The following is a 15,948-nucleotide window of genomic DNA, read 5'->3' as shown; positions in this document are numbered from 1 at the left end:
CCCCCTCAAACCCCCACTTAACCTCCTGTGTCTCTCTCTCCCCTCGCCCTACTTCTGCTTGTCTCTCTTCATGTCTCTGTCCATTTCTCTCTGTGTCTCAGTTTCTCTGTCTCTAGAGCACTTCTCCCCTCTCCACCACCCCACCCTCCTTTCTCTTGGAGAGAAGTCTGCAGGTACCGGTTTCTCAGAGACACGGCTCTGCACCGCCAGCACTGGGTCCTCTGCACGTCTTGTTTTAATTATGTAAAGCCCCATTTCCTTCCCCAGATCGCCCAGGCTCGGCCTCCGATGGGCTGGCAGGTGAGCTCGCCCAGCTCCTTCCTGTGCCACCAAGGTGAACTCGGACTGGATGTCGGTGCTAAGTTCTCGGCTCTGGGACATGCCCCTGCACCACCTCTCCAACCCAGGTGAGGCCCCGCAGGCTCGGCTTGGCAGAGATGCAGCTGCGAGACGGGTCCGAGTGTGGGAAGCCTCAGAGCCAAACATGCACACAGGCACACTGAACACACACACATGGATACATGCACGTGGAACACACACACACATGCACACACACACACCAAACACACATGCACACATACTGCACACACATACATACACACACCAGCACCTTCCCTTGTCTGTCCACTTTATCCCATTCAACCCGGAAGGTAAGTGAACCCCCGAGAGCCTGCCTTCAGGACACATGCCAGCCTCCCTGGGGGGCGGGGTTGTGTTTTCTCAGCCACTCTGTCCTATTCCTGGGGACCCCTCACCTTTCCATCCATGTTTTCCATCAGAGCTTTTGCAGCACCTTCTGCACTTGAGCCTGGAGGGCCCAAAGTTTAAGGGGGTCACCCGCCCCCAAAACAACCTAAGTGGTACCAGAACTATGTAATTAAAATGAGGAACCTCTGACTCCAGCCAGCTTGGTTGCAAAAAGTGCTGCAAAGCTCAGCTATGGGTGGGCATCTGGACTTGGGGATGCCCGGTGGTGACCAGGCAGGCGGGCACTTCCAGGGTGACACTACTTTGCTCAGGCCATCAGAGGGGTGGCCACCAGACACCATGGGCTGGGAGGGGAGGGTCCCTGCCAGACAGAACCCTGCTCACCTCCTCAAGGAGCAAACATGCCCCATTCTCCACCAGCACTCCTCTAGCCGTGCACACACTGGGCCCTGCCCTGGCTCTGTGACCCTGGGCACTGCCTGCTGGGAGCCCACATGGACATTTGGACAAACAGGAAGTGCTGTTTTCTATGGAAGGCAGGTTTAGACTCTTTCTCACCCTCTCGACAGCTGTGGGGCTCTATGCCGGCCATCCTACCCCCGCCCCGGGAGGAAGGGCCCCCACACGGCTCTTCCCTTGAGGGTGTGGAGCAGACAGGGAACCATAGACCCAGTCTCTCAGCCTTTCCGGGTGCTTCCCAGTGGGGAAGGCTCTGAGGGCCCCACAAGGAGGAGGCTTCCGAGTCTTCAGCCCTCCTCCATCCACAGAGGGGCCCTTGGCCACTCTCCTTCCTGTACCCCTTACAAAATAACACATGATGCCTCTCCCCCAAGCCCGGGCACTACTCATCTGCTTCTGTCTTTGTAAATTTGCCTGTTCTGGACATCTCTTATAAATGGGCAGGTAAAAGGTGTCCTTCTGTGTCTGCTTCTCTCACTGACCATTGTGTGTTCAAGGTCCATCCACGATGCAGCCTGTGTCAGAACTTCACTCCTTTTCATGGTGACTCATACACCACTGTGTGCATGGACCACATGCTGCTGACCCACCCATCCATCCATCCACCCACACACACACCCATCCACTCATCTATCTGTCCATCCACCCACTCACCTATCCATCCACTCATTTATCCATCTAACCACCCACCCATCCACCCACCCATCCATCCATAAATCCACCCATCCATCATCCATCCATCCATCCACCGACCAATCCATCATCCACCCATCCACTGATTGAGCCATCCACCCACTCACCATCCATTCATCCATCCATCCACTTATCTATCCACCCATCCATCCACTCTTCCATAACATCATCAAATCAAATTATATTATGAACTTGTAAATCCTCCTTCCCATCCCTTGACCCTGAGAATAAATAAAAGAAAAAAAGAGAAAGAAATAAAGCTAGTCCAAACCTATGTTCAGAGACAGAAGGGAAGGATTTCTGGATTGTCGCCAGGTAACTGCTAAAGTGTGAACCTCTCCACACTGTTTCTGAAACAGATCACACAGATTTAAAAGGGAAAAGAATAAGTGAAACCACACATAAATGACCACAACATTGGCATCATAAAGAGCCTGAAAATACTATGAATAACTTCAAAGTACTTGTAACTAGAGAGGGTCTGTCTGTGCTCAGTTGTGTCTGACTCTTTGCAGCCCCATGGACTATACCCGCCAGGCTCCTCTGTCCATGGGATCCTCCAGGCAAGAATAATGGAGTGGGTTGTCATTCCCTTTCCAGGGGATCTTCCCAACCCAGGGATCACGCCTGCATCCTTTATCCCTCCTGCTTTGGCAAGCAGGCTCTTTGCCATGAGCACCACCTGGGAAACAACAAACCATAAAATCAAAACCCATCTTAAGCCTCTCCTGTCCAAAAACAGGATTCCTTAAATAAACTGACTTTCACTTTCTCACATCTGCAGAGACTCCATTTCAAGACAACATTCAGTTCCCAGGACTCAGTGGGATATGACTTTTGGGACTCCCCCATAAGCCATGGTGCTATAGCTGTGCATCCTTAGGGCGGCTTGGGGGCACAGAGGACAGGCTCAGGGGGTGACGTGTTCCCCACTTGATTTGCCTGCAGGGAGCCACAGCACGATGACCTACTGCCTGCATAAGAAGTTACCCATCTATCACAAGGAGTTGAGGCTGCTGCAGCTTCTGGGCAATGTGCTGCCATGTGTCACCCTGCCCGTGGTGCTCAAGTGGTCCACCACACAGGTGAGGGTCTGCAGGCACGCCCGGGCCCTGGACACAGCTCTAGCCACTAGTGTCACCCACAGGGGGTGGTGTCCTTATCCCTCTTGGGGGAACGGCATTGAGAACAAACCTGCTGTAAAGCAGAATTGTTTAGTCGCTCAGTCATGTCTGACTCATTCCGACCCCATGGACTGTAGTCCACTAGGCTTCTCTGTCCATGGGATTCTGCAGGCAAGAATACTGGAGTGGGTTGCCATGCCCTCCTCCAGGAGATCTTCCCCACCCAGAGAGCCTCCCAGAAAGGTAGGAAAGGACACAGCTTTACTGTGGAACCAGCCTGAAGCCAGAACGGGGACCCATGGACTAACAACATCACTGTCTGAAGTCACAGAGGCTGGGGGAGCTGGGAGGGGAAGAGGGAGGCTGGGTCCCACCTTTTGTCCAGCTGAGCTGTCACCAGAGCTCCTTCCTGGTCCCAGATAAGCAATAGCTGAGTTCCCATGTGCTCTGAGGTGGGTTTATATTTGCACCCCGGCACCCCCTCCAGGGAGACTTTCTTTACCGACTTTCTCAGACGGTAAAGAATCAGCCTGCAATGCATGGGACCCGGGTTTGATCCCTGGATAGGTAAGATCCCATGGAGGAGAAAACGGCACCCCACTCTAGTATTCTCATATGGGAAATCCCATGGACAGAGGAGCCTGGCAGGCTAGAGTCCATGGGGTCACAGAGAGTGGAGATGACTGAAGCGACTGAGAACACCTGCAAGCACTCACACCCCTCCCCTGTAGGGCTTCTCCAGGGTGGATTGGGGACTTTGTGGGGTGGAGAGAAGCTGGGGTAGAAGGCAGTCATTGTGGATGATGCAGAGGAGTCAATGGTGGGGGCCCTGTCTGTGGGGAGGGGGCACCCAGTTGACAGTGGTCCTGTCACTGGCACACACGTTAGCCAGGGGGTGGATGCAGGATGGGATAGAAAACCCACCTGGGCCCAGGTGACCGCAGGAGCAGGGGCCCACCTAGAGGACAGATGGCCCCCAATTTCCTGAACCCGCACTTGAGGGGCACTCATATTCCTGGTTTTTCTGCTCCCAGGCTGGTGCTCCCAAGAGGACAAGAGGCTGTCAAGCACAGCTCTTACCTTGTGTAATTGCTTCCTCCTGGGTTGCTGGAATCCTCCTCAGGGGATCTGATTGGCAGAGAGCCAGAGCTGGAATGTGGACAAACTACATTCCTGCTTGCATCAAGTGCCTACAGCCTGGCCTTAAGAGCTCACACCCAGAGGAGGGAGCGAGCAGGAGGGGGTCCACCAGAGCCCGGGAGCCCTGCAGGACTGGGGTTCCTCTGCTCTGATGGTCCCTTGGTGCTGGGTCCTTCTGTTCTGCATCCCTCCAGGGCAGGGTCCCCTCCATACTGGGGGACCTCAGTGCCATGGTCTCAAGTGGTATGGCTGCCAAAGAGACCTGGGTGTGTGCGGGGTCGGGCGCACAGGTGGTGGTCTTTCAGGAGGTGTTTAAGATCAGCGGCTGCAGCAGCACTTCATTTAATCCTTGTAGAGGTGGATGGCAAGTGCCTGACAAGAGCTGACAATATTCATATGAGTCTTTGTTTTTTCTTTTAATTTGGATTGCGGGGCGGGGTGGGGGGGTGCTCTGACTTCCTTTCCCACTTTTTATCCTTCTATCTTTTTCTTTTTCCATTATGACTCTGTATAGAGAACACAATACCATTTTCTGCTACTAGTTTATCTTAATAGTAGTTTTTGCTTTTTCTTTTATTTTGGATAGAAAGAATCTATTATTTTCTTCCCCATATTTTATCCTTTTTTTTTTTTTTTTGGCTTTTTCCATTATGACTCCTTGTAGAGGACACAGTACATTTTCTGCTACAAATTCATATTAGGGCTTCCCTGGTGGCTCAGTTGGTAAAGAATCTGCTTGCAATGAGGGTGATGTGGGTTTGATCCTGGGTTGGGAAGATCTGGAGAAGGGAAAGGCAACCCACTCCAGTAATCTTGCCTGGATAATTCCATGGACAGAGGGGTCTGGTGGGCTACAGTCCACCAGATCGAAATGAGTTGGAAACAACTGAACAACTTTCATTTTTCAATTTATGTTAAAGTTATTTTTTGCTTTTCCCTGTCTTATTTGTGTGGTGGACAGATGTTTCGTCCTCTTGTTCTCTTCCCTTGATTACTTCTTGCCTTTCCTAGTGCTGTTTGTAGGGGTAGGCACAGACCTCTGTGGGTCTAGTGTGTCCTCATGTCCAAGGGTCCAGCTTGGGTGTCGTGGAGCCTGGGCTGTTGAACCCACAGGGAGCTTCCACCCAGGGACTGCCTGAGAGGAGGGTGAGGCTGGACTCTGCAGGAACACCCCCCCAAGACCACAATCTGGACCCGGACTCTGTGCTCCACATGACCAGTGACCCTGGAGACCCTGTTCCCAGAAGCAGGGCCTCAACCCCAGCAGCACCAACACGGCTGATTTCACAGTGGCCAACGTGGCCCTCAGTTGGGCATCCTCAGTGCATGCCCAGCCCCTGAGTGGGGGGCCGCCCTCTGTGCCCAGCACAGATCACAAAGCACCTGGATGCTGGTGTGAGGACCTGCAGATGGCGCACATGGAGGAGGGCACCGAAAGGAACCTGCACTCTGGCCACATGGTGTACACGATGGCCCTCATAGAGGTGGGGATGGGGACAGGGGTACAGATGGGGGGTCCGCAAGCCAGGGACACCCAAGTCTGGTCCAGGCAGGAGGGGGAGGGCCTCTGAGGGGATGGACACACATCCACTCAGATGGACATATGGTCACTCCAGGCAGGAGAGGCTGACCTCTAAGGGGACAACACAGGCCCACTCCAGTTAGAAGATTCTGACCTCTAAGGGATGGACACACATCCACTCAGATGGACACACGTCTGCTCAGATGGACAGTCACTCCAGGCAGGAGAGGCTGACCTCTAAGGGGACAACACAGGTCCATTCCAGTTAGAAAATGCTGACCTCTAAGGGGATGGACAGACATCCACTCAGATGGACACACGGTCACTCTAGGCAGGAGAGGCTGACCTCTAAGGGGACAACACAGGTCCACTCCAGTTAGAAGATACTGACCTCTAAGGGGATGGACACACGTCCACTCCAGGCATGAGAGGGCTGACCTCTGGCATCAATCAGTCACTCAGAATTCCCGACCAACATGCGTTTCTGAACTCACACCTGCACCCCTGGCCTCTGGGGTGTCTCCCAGAATTTGGCTATACCAGGTCCCTGACACATCTTTTCCTGTGTCCAGTTTTGGGGTGTCCAGTCCATTCTCTCAGCTGCTGGCCAAGTCACTTAACGTCTCACTCTGGCCTTGGCCCCCAGTGCCCCCACCACAGAACCTAATGACCCTTGGGATTGGAAGGTTCTGTCCTGGGCCTCAGTGTGCATGTACCCTGCTGGCCTCGCACACTCCCTGTAGTACAGACTTCACACAATATTATAAGCACTGCTCTCTACTGCTGTGCACACACACACACACATGCATATCTATGCACACACAGAGCCTGAACACATGCACATCTGTGTGTGCACCTGTACCTACAGGAGTGTGTACATACACACACACACACACACACACACACACACACACACACACACACACACCAGAGCAATGCCACGGCTCCCCACTGCCACTCAGGAGAAGCTGGGTCCCTGGGGAGCAGGCACCATGGTTTATGTCTTTGTGTGTCAGGACACCCCAACCTGTCTGTAGAGTGGCTGTGCTGGGGGAATTCCCCACCCACGACCCTGTCTCTCACTACAAGGCCCTTCTCCCCAATCCCACCCAGGACATGCTCACGGAGATCTCAGAGTGGCTGGAGAATCAAGCTCAGGAGGAGGTTATCCTGGCGTGCAGGAACTTGGAGGGCGTGATGGAGGACCTGCACGAGTACCTGATGTGCTGCATCAAGAACATCTTTGGGGACATGCTGTGTGCCTGTGGGATGAGCAGGGGCCACAGGCTCCCCATGCTCTTGGCAGCGGGGGCGGTGGGAGCACTAGGCCTCACTGTAACCAGACTATCCACTCACTGCGTGAGGCTGATTCAGGCACCAGGTGACACCGCTCATGGAACCCCAGTAATCCACCCACCACAGTCTCCACTCAAACACCCCAATGACCAGCCCAACACTGGTCACAGGCACCCCCAATAATCCACCCTGCCTGGTCTCTATTCAGACACCCCCAAAACCAATCAATCACACCTCATGATACCCCAGTAATCCACCTGCCATTTCCTATGAGAAACCCCAATAATCCATCCACCTCTGTTTCCACTCAGGCACCCCAACAATCGACCCATCACTGCTCAAGACACCCAAGTAATCTACCCACCGCTGTCTCCACTCAAACACCCCAGAAATCTACCAATCAGTGCTCAAGACACCCCAATAGCCCACTCATCACCATCTCCACTCAGATGCCCCAGTTATCTACCCACTAGTGTCTCTACTCAGACATGCCAATAACCCACCCATGACTGTCTCTTCTCACAGAGAACCCAATAACCAGCCCATCACTGCTCATAGACACCGTAATAATCCACACATCACTGTAGTTTCTCAGATACCCCCAATAACTGACACATCGTGTCACAAGGCACCCCAATAATCCCTGTGCACATGTCTCACGGGCACCCAGATGATTCTCCCCCCAGGAGGTGCCAACTTTGCACCAGCTGTGGTCCCAGGGCCATCAGGTCATCCTGTCGTACAAAGACAAGGCATCCATGAGTCAGCATGCAGAACTGTGGCCCGGCATCCCCTACTGGTGGGGGAACCAGGTGAAGCCCCGAGACCTCGTCCACTACCTGGAGCACATGAAGCGCTGCAGCCACCCAGGGGAGTGCCGCTTTCAAACCGGGACACCTGGTCACATGCATGTCCTAGCACATGGGGCTGGCTTGGGGTTCAAGTGGAGAAATGGAACAGGACATATTAGGGGACGTTATTCTGTACACCACATGGGGACCAGGGCGTGGACATCCTTGGGGACGTTACTGTGTCCACCACAGGGGGTCAGGATGTAGACAGGATGTGGACATCCGTGTGGACATTATTGTGTCCACCACACAGGGCCAGGACGTGGACATCTTTGGGGTCACTGTCCAGCCCACCTGCCCTCTGTAACAGGAGAAATTCATGAGTCAACACCCCTGTGAGCCCCCTGCTGTCTGAAATTCAGTCTCTGTCCGACATCTGAATCTCTGACCTCTGCGGAGGCCAGAGTCTGGGTGGGTGATGGCACAGCTTGGTGACTGTGTGGGCAGGTGACCGCATGGGTTAGGGGTCACATGGGTGGGTGACTGCATGGGTGGGTGACCCCATGGGTTACTGGTCACATGGGCAGGAGACCATGTGGGTTGGAGACCGTGTGGGTTGGAGACCACGTAGGTGGGTGACCGGTTTGAGTTGCTGACTGTAGGGTGGGTTACCATGTGAGTTGCTGACCCAGTGAGTGGGTGATCATGCGGGCGGGTGACGGTGTGAGTGGGTGGACAGGTGAGCACATGACCTCGCAGGTTAGTGACCCCATGGGTGGGTGCCCACGGGGGTTGGTGGCCAGTGGAGGGATCACTGCATCGGGTACTGACCCCGTGGGTGGGTGACCATGTGAGTCAGTGACCACACGGTTTGGTTGGCCACATGACTCCGTGAGTTAGTGACTGCACACGTGGGCAGCTGACGCCACTACCAGCACCATGAACACCAGCCCCTCTCTTGTCTCAGGCAGGCTGTTGGTGGCCGGCATCAACCTCACAGAGAATCTGGAGTTTTCCGCATCCACCCGGCCTGGTCCCTCGAGAAACTGTTCCAGTGTGGGCTCTCCTACCTTTGCGCATGGGTGCGGGGCCAGTGCCTGGGATAGGCCACCAGCCGTACCAACACCGTCGCAGGCAACTTCATCTGGGCTGACGGGTTTGTTGGCGACGTCATCAGGCTGAACTGGAAGCTGCTTCGGGGCTGACGGACTGTGAACATGTGGAGCTGGGCATAGCGGAGGCTGCTTCTCAGTCACGTCCTGTGACGTTACCGGCCTGAACCGGAAGCCGCCTTGGGGCTGACGGACGCCACTCTGAGGAGCTGAGCGTTGCGGAGGCCACTCCTAGTTTGCATCCTGTGACGTCACTGGGCTGAACCGGAAGCTGCTTTGGGGCTGACGGACTGTGCGCGTGTGGAGCTGGGTATCACGGAGGCTGCGTCTCACTCACGTCCTCTGACGTCACCGGCCTGAACCGGAAGCTGCCTCGGGGCTGCTGTTCGGCACGTTGAGGAGCTGGGCATTGCGGAGGCTATTCTCGGCCCTGTCTTGTGGGGCTCGTCATCCGTCCGTGCGTCCACTGAATGTGGGTGACTGCCAAGGTGGGGCCAGGTGGCAGGGTCCGTGGTCTCCTCAGTCCTCCGTGTGTCTCACAGCGAATGCAGGGTGATGATTAAAGGTGAGTGCATGATTTGTACAATCACATCTTCAGGGAGATACACCTGGTTCTCGGGTCTGTAGCTTCCCCATGGGAGAGGCTGGGGTGCTCCCTCCCCCTGGGCACTGAGGCTAGCAGACGGTGACCCCCAGCTGGGGAGGGGAGGAGGCACTATGACATAGTGTCCATAGGAGGGGACTGAGTGCATAATGATCCCACTGATCCCCTTTTATTAGATAAGGGGCTTCCCTAGTGGCTCACTTAAGAAGGCCTTCTTATCTCTCCTTGCTAGTCTTTGGGACTCTGCATTCAGGTGGCTATATCTTTCTGTATCTCCTTTGCCTTTCTCTTCTCTTCTCATCTATTTGTAAGGCCTCCTCAGACAGCCACTTTGCCTTTTTGCATTTCTTTTTCTTGTGGATGGTTTTGATCACCACCTCCTATACAATGTGAGGAACCTCCATCCATAGGTCTTCTGGTACTCTGTGTGCCAGATCTAACCCTTGAATCTGTCACTTCCAATGTATACTCACAAGGGATTTGAATAAAGCAAAGAAACAGAGGAAAACAATACAATGGGAAAGACTAGAGATCTCTTCAAGAAAATGAGAAATGCCAAGGGAACATTTCACGCAAAGACAGGCACAATAAAGGACAGAAACGTTATGGGCCTAACTAAAGTAGAAGAGATTAAGAAGAGGTAGCAAGAATACACAGAAAAACTGTTTTAAAAATCTTGATAACCTGGATAACCACGATGGTGTGATCACTCACCTAGAGCCTGATATCCTGGAGTGCAGATACGTGGGCCTTAGGAAGCAGTATGAGCAAAGCTGCTGCTGCTAAGTCACTTCAGTCGTGTCCAACTCTGTGTGACCCCATAGACGGCAGCCCACCAGGCTCCCCCGTTCCTGGGATTCTCCAGGCAAGAACACTGGAGTGGGTTGCCATTTCCTTCTCCAGTGCATGAAAGTGAAAAGTGAAGGTGAATTCGCTCAGTCGTGTCCAACCCTCAGCGATCCCATGGACTGTAGCCTTCCAGGTTCCCCCGTCCACGGGATTGTCAAGGCAAGAGTACTGGACTGGGTTGCCATTGCCTTCTCTGGGGCAAAGCTAGTGGAGGTGATTAAATTCCAGCTGAGCTCTTTCAAATCCTAAACGGTGGTACTGTTAATATAAAGTGCTGCCCTCAATATGCCAGCCAGTTTGGAAAACTTAGCAGTGGCCACAGGAAAAGGTCAGTTTTCATTTCAATCCCAAAGAAGGGCAATGCTAGACAATGTTCAAACTACTGCACTACTGCACTCATTTCACATGCTAGCAGGGTAATTCTCAAAATCCTTCAAGCTAGGGTTCAACAGTATAGGACCTGAGAACTTCACAGTCCACACATTCAAACAGTTGATTCTAAATGCACAGTGATGCCACAAAGATGGTCAAGGCAAAGACACACAATGTGATTTTATGCCTAAATTAGTGAAACAAAATATTCACTGTAAAGTACAAACTTTTTAGCTTGAAAAGTCTTATATTTGAATATGAAATATCCTGTTGAAATTGAATAATATGACTTAAAGTGAAATTCTTTCTTAATTGTCAATTATTTTGAGACTATGGAGAAAAGAAAATAAAATTACGTTCATTGGGGCTGCTTCAGTTCAGTTCAGTCGCTCAGTCGTGTCTAACTCTTTTCATTGGGGGCTGCTTAAACTTTCAACGATTTTTTTTTTCCTTAAAAATTCCCTTACAGTTTTACAGTCTTAATTAGATATAAAATGATCAGTAGATTTTATACTATGTTTGTTTTCTGAACATTTTCATTTCCTTTAATTTATGAGTGTAACTAGATTGTTTTTCTATTAAGTGAGTATTAAAAATTACTCCTCTCTCCTGTGTGGAACACACTGTTTACACTACTGTTGGGAGACATTTTATTGCCTAAAACCTTTTATAATTCAGCTCTACAATCTAGGTTTGTTTGTTTTCCTTTGTTTAGGCTGAGAATTTTCTCATCTATTTTTAGTATCTTCAGAGTCTCTGTTAGGCGTATGTGCCTGCTGTTGTTTACTTGCACAGTTGTGTCCCAACTCTTTGCCACCCCATGGACTGTAAGCCCACCAGTCTCTTCTGTTCACTGGGATTCTCCAGGCAAGAATACTGGAGTGGGTTGCCATGCTCTCCTTCAGGGGATCTTCCTGACCCAGAGATGGAATTCGCATCTGCTACAGCTCCTGCATTGCAGGCGGATTCTTTACCACTGAGTGAAAACAGATCATGTATATATGAAACCCACTTTAATTATGAAGACTCATAATTGGTGAAAAGCAAAGATGGAGAAGCCCAAACAAGCATTTATCTTTTACCAATTAATAATAAGAAAAAAACCCTTCATTTCAATTTTCCTTCCTTTATTTTTTCAATTAACTTTTCATTGAAGGATGATTGCTTTCCAGAATCTTGTTTTCAAAAATTTGTTTCCAGAAATTTGCTTTCCAGAATCCTTGTTTTCTGTCAAACTTCAACATAACAGTCTTTCTTAACTCATAGTTTCTCTTCAGTATCATCTTATTCTGTGTAAATAACTTCTTTTAACATTTCTTACACACAAGGCATCTGCTGAGAATGAATTCCCAAATTTTTTGTTGATATGAGAATATCTCCTTCTCCTTTGTTTTTGAAGGATAACATTCCTGGACGTAGAAGTTAATTTCACTAGTTTTTTTTTAATGTGTTTTATTTATTGACATATTGTACCTGTACCATAGATTTACTAGTTAAGCTGTATAATTCATTGATTTGTAACTTATTCATAGGTTGAATAACCATAACAACAGCCTCATTCTAGAATATTTTCATCACTTCAATGGGAAACACTCTCCAGTTGGCAGACATTTTCCATTTGCCCCTTCATCTGGGCCCTTGCATTCACGCCTCTATTTTTGGTCTTTAGAGAATTACCTAATCTGGGACATATGCATTCACATGAACAGTATAATGCAATACACAGCCTTTTGTTCCTTGCTTCTTTTAATTAACATAATCATTTCAGAGCTCTTGCATGTTATAGCTTGTATAAGAACGCCATTCATTTGATGGCCAAATAATTTTGCATTGTGTGTTTTATTTATTCGATCACCAGTTGATGGACATTTGAGTTATTTCAACTTTTTAAACTTTTTTTTGTTTATTTCTTTTTAAACTTTATTTTTAATTTAATAATTTAAAATTTTTAAATTTAATGGCTTTTTCTGCATTTATTTAGGTTATCATATGATTTTTAGCTTTCCTTTGGTTAATATGGTCTGTCACATTGATTGATTTGCAAATATTGAAGAATCCTTGGATCCCTGGAATAAACCCAATTTGATCATGGTTTTTGATGTATTGTCGAATTCTGTTTGCTAAAATTTTGCTGAGGATTTTTTGCATCCATGTTCATCAGTGATATTGGTCTGTAGTTTTCTTATTTGGTCTTGTCTTTGTCTGGTTTTGATGTCAGGGTGATGGTAGCATTGCAGAATGAGTTTGGAAGTGTTCCTTCCTCTGCCGTTTTTTGAAAGAGTTTTAGAAGGATAGGCATTTGCTCATCTCTGAATGTTTGATAGAATTCACCTGTGAAGCCATCTGGTCCTGGGCTTTTGGCTTTTGGGAATTTTTCAATCACAGCTTCGATTTGGAACTTGTAATTGGGTCGTTCATAATTTCTATTTTTTCCTGGTTCAGTCTTGGAAGATTGAGCTTTTCTAAGCGTCTGTCCATTTCTTCCAGGTTATCCATTTTATTGCCATAGAGGTTCATAATAGGCTCTTATAATCCTTTGTATTTCTGCATTTTCTGTTGTAACCTCTCCTTTTTCATTCCTAAGTTTGTTGATTTGATTCATCTCTCTATTTTTCTTGATGAGTCTGGCTAAAGGTTTATCAATTTTGTTTATCTTCTCAAAGAACCAGCTTTTAGTTTGTCAATCTTCGCTATTGTTTCTTTCATTTATTTTTCATTTATTTCTGTTCAGATCTTTATGATTTCTTTCCATGTACCAATTTTGGCTATTTTGTTGTTGTTGTTCTTTATAGGTTGTTTTAGGAGTCAATTGAGGTTGTCTATTCGATGCTTTTCTTGTTTCTTGAGTTAGAATTGTATTGCTACAAACTTCCCTCTTAGAACTGCTTTTCCTGCATCCCATAGGTTTTGAGTTGTCATGTTTCCATTGTCATTTTTTCCTAGAAAGTTTTCAATTTCCATTTTAATTTCTTCAGTAACCTGTTGGTTATTTAGAAACGTGTTGTTTAATCTCCACGTGTTTGTCTTTTTACAGTTTGTTTTTCTTCTAATTGATATCTAGTCTCATAGTGTTGTGGTCAGAGAAGATGCTTGATACAGTTTCAATTTTGTTAATTTTGATTTGGGACCCAAGATGTGGTCTATCCTGGAGAATGTTCCATGTGCACTTGAGAAGAAGGTATATTCTTCTCCATTTGGGTGGCATGTCCTGAAGATATCAATGAGATTCATCTCATCTCATATATCATTTAAGATATGTGTTTCTGTATTAATTTTCTGTTTTGATGATCTGTCCATTGGTGTGAATGGGGTATTAAAGTCAACTATGATTGTTTTACTGTCAATTTCTCTTTTAAGGTCTGTTAGTGTTTGTCTTATGTATTGAGGTGCTCCTATGTTGGGGGCATAGATGTTTACAATTGCTATGTCTTCATCTTGTATTGATCCCTTCATCACTATGTAGTATCCTTCCTTATCTATTGTAATTTTCTTTAGTTCAAGATGTGATATGAGGACTGCTATTTCATCTTTCTTTTGATTCCCATTTGCATGGCATATATTTTTCCATCCTGTCACTTTCAGTCTATATGTGTCTTTAGGTCTGAAGTGGGTTTCTTGTAGATGGTATGTACATGGGTCTTTTTCTTTTAAATTAATGTATTTATTTTAATTGGACGCTACTTACTTTGCAGTATTGTGGTGGTTTTTGCCATATATTGAGTTGAATCAACCATGGGTATACATGTATTCCCTATCCTGAAACCCCGACCACTTCCCTCCTCATCCCATCCCTCAGGGTTTTCCCAGTGCGCCGGCTTTGAGTGCCCTATGTCATGCATCAAAGTTGGATGGGTGATCTCTTTCACATATCGTAATATACATGTTTAAATGCTAGTCTCTCAAGTCATCTCACCCTGGCCTTCTCCCACAGAGTCCAAAAGTCTCTTCTTTATATCTGTGTCTCTTTTGCTGCCTCACATATGTGGTCATCATTACCATCTTTCTAATTTCCATACATATGTGTTAATATACTCTATTGGTGTTTTTTCTTTCTGACATGCTTCACTCTGTATAATAGGCTCCAGTTTCATCCGCCCCATTAGAAGTGATTCAAATACATTCTTTTTAATAGCTGAGTCATATGTACCACGGTTTTCATTTCTGTTTGTATGCTGAAGGACATCAAGGTTGCTTCCATATCCTAGCTATTGTAAACAGTGCTGTGATGAGCACTGGGGTACACATCTTTTTCAGCTCTGGTTTTCTCAGTGTGTATGCCCAGCAGTGGGATTTCTGGGTTGTATGGCAATTCTATTTCCAGTTTTTAAAGGAATCCCCACACTGTTCATAGTGACCATTCTAGGTTGCATTCCCACCAACAGTGTAAGAGGGTTCCCTTACTCTGCAGCCTCTCCAGCATTTATTGTTTGTAGACTTTTTGATTGCAGCCATTCTGACCAGCGGGAGATGATCCCTCATTGTGGTTATGATTCTCATTTCTCTGATAATGAGTGATGTTGATCATTCTTTTCATGTGTTTGTTAGCCATTTGTATGTCTTCTTTGGTGAAAAATCTCTTCAGTTCTTTGTCCCATTTTTTGATTGAGTCATTTATTTTTCTGGTGTGGAGCTGCTTGTATATTTTTGAGATTAATTCATTGTCAGTTGCTTCATTTGCTATTATTTTCTCCCATTCTTAAGTCTGTCTTTTCACCTTGCTCATACTTTCCTTTGTTGTGCAAAAGGTTTTAAGTTTAATTGGGCCTGCTTTGTTTAATTTTGCTTGTATTTCCATTACTCTGGGAGGTGTGTCATAGAGGATCTTACTGTGATTTATGTAAGGGAGGGTTTTAAATATGTTCTCCTCTAGGAACTTTAGAGTTTCTAGTCCAGCGACTGAATCTTTAATCCATTTTGAGTTTATTTGTGTGTGTGGTCATAGAAAGTGTTCTAGTTTCCTTCTTTTACATTTGGTAGACCAGTTTTCACAGCACCACTTGTTAAATAGATTGTCTTTTCTCCATTGTTTATTTTTGCATTCTTTGTCAAAGATACAGTGTCCATAGGTGTGTGGATTTACCTCTGGGCTTTCTATTTTGTTTCATTAATCTATATTTCTGTCTTTGTGCCAGTACCATACTGTCTTGATGACTGTAGCTTTGTAGTATAGTCTGAAGTCAGGCAGATTGATTCCTCCTCTTCCATTCTTCTTTCTCAAGATTGCTTTGGCTATTCGAGGTTTTCTGTATTTCAATACACATTGTGAAATTATTTGTTC

General features: G+C 47.6%; 1 pseudogene; it reads left to right on the top strand.

Moving 5' to 3' along the window:
- The first annotated feature begins 288 nt into the window (after positions 1-288).
- LOC138071544 (PI-PLC X domain-containing protein 1-like) lies at positions 289-8,938 on the top strand (annotated as a pseudogene).
- Positions 8,939-15,948: the final 7,010 nt, after the last annotated feature.

Source organism: Capricornis sumatraensis, chromosome X (genome assembly GCF_032405125.1).
Source record: "Capricornis sumatraensis isolate serow.1 chromosome X, serow.2, whole genome shotgun sequence".
NCBI classification, from domain to species: Eukaryota; Metazoa; Chordata; class Mammalia; order Artiodactyla; family Bovidae; genus Capricornis; species Capricornis sumatraensis.
This window is presented reverse-complemented; position numbering and strand designations above follow the sequence as displayed.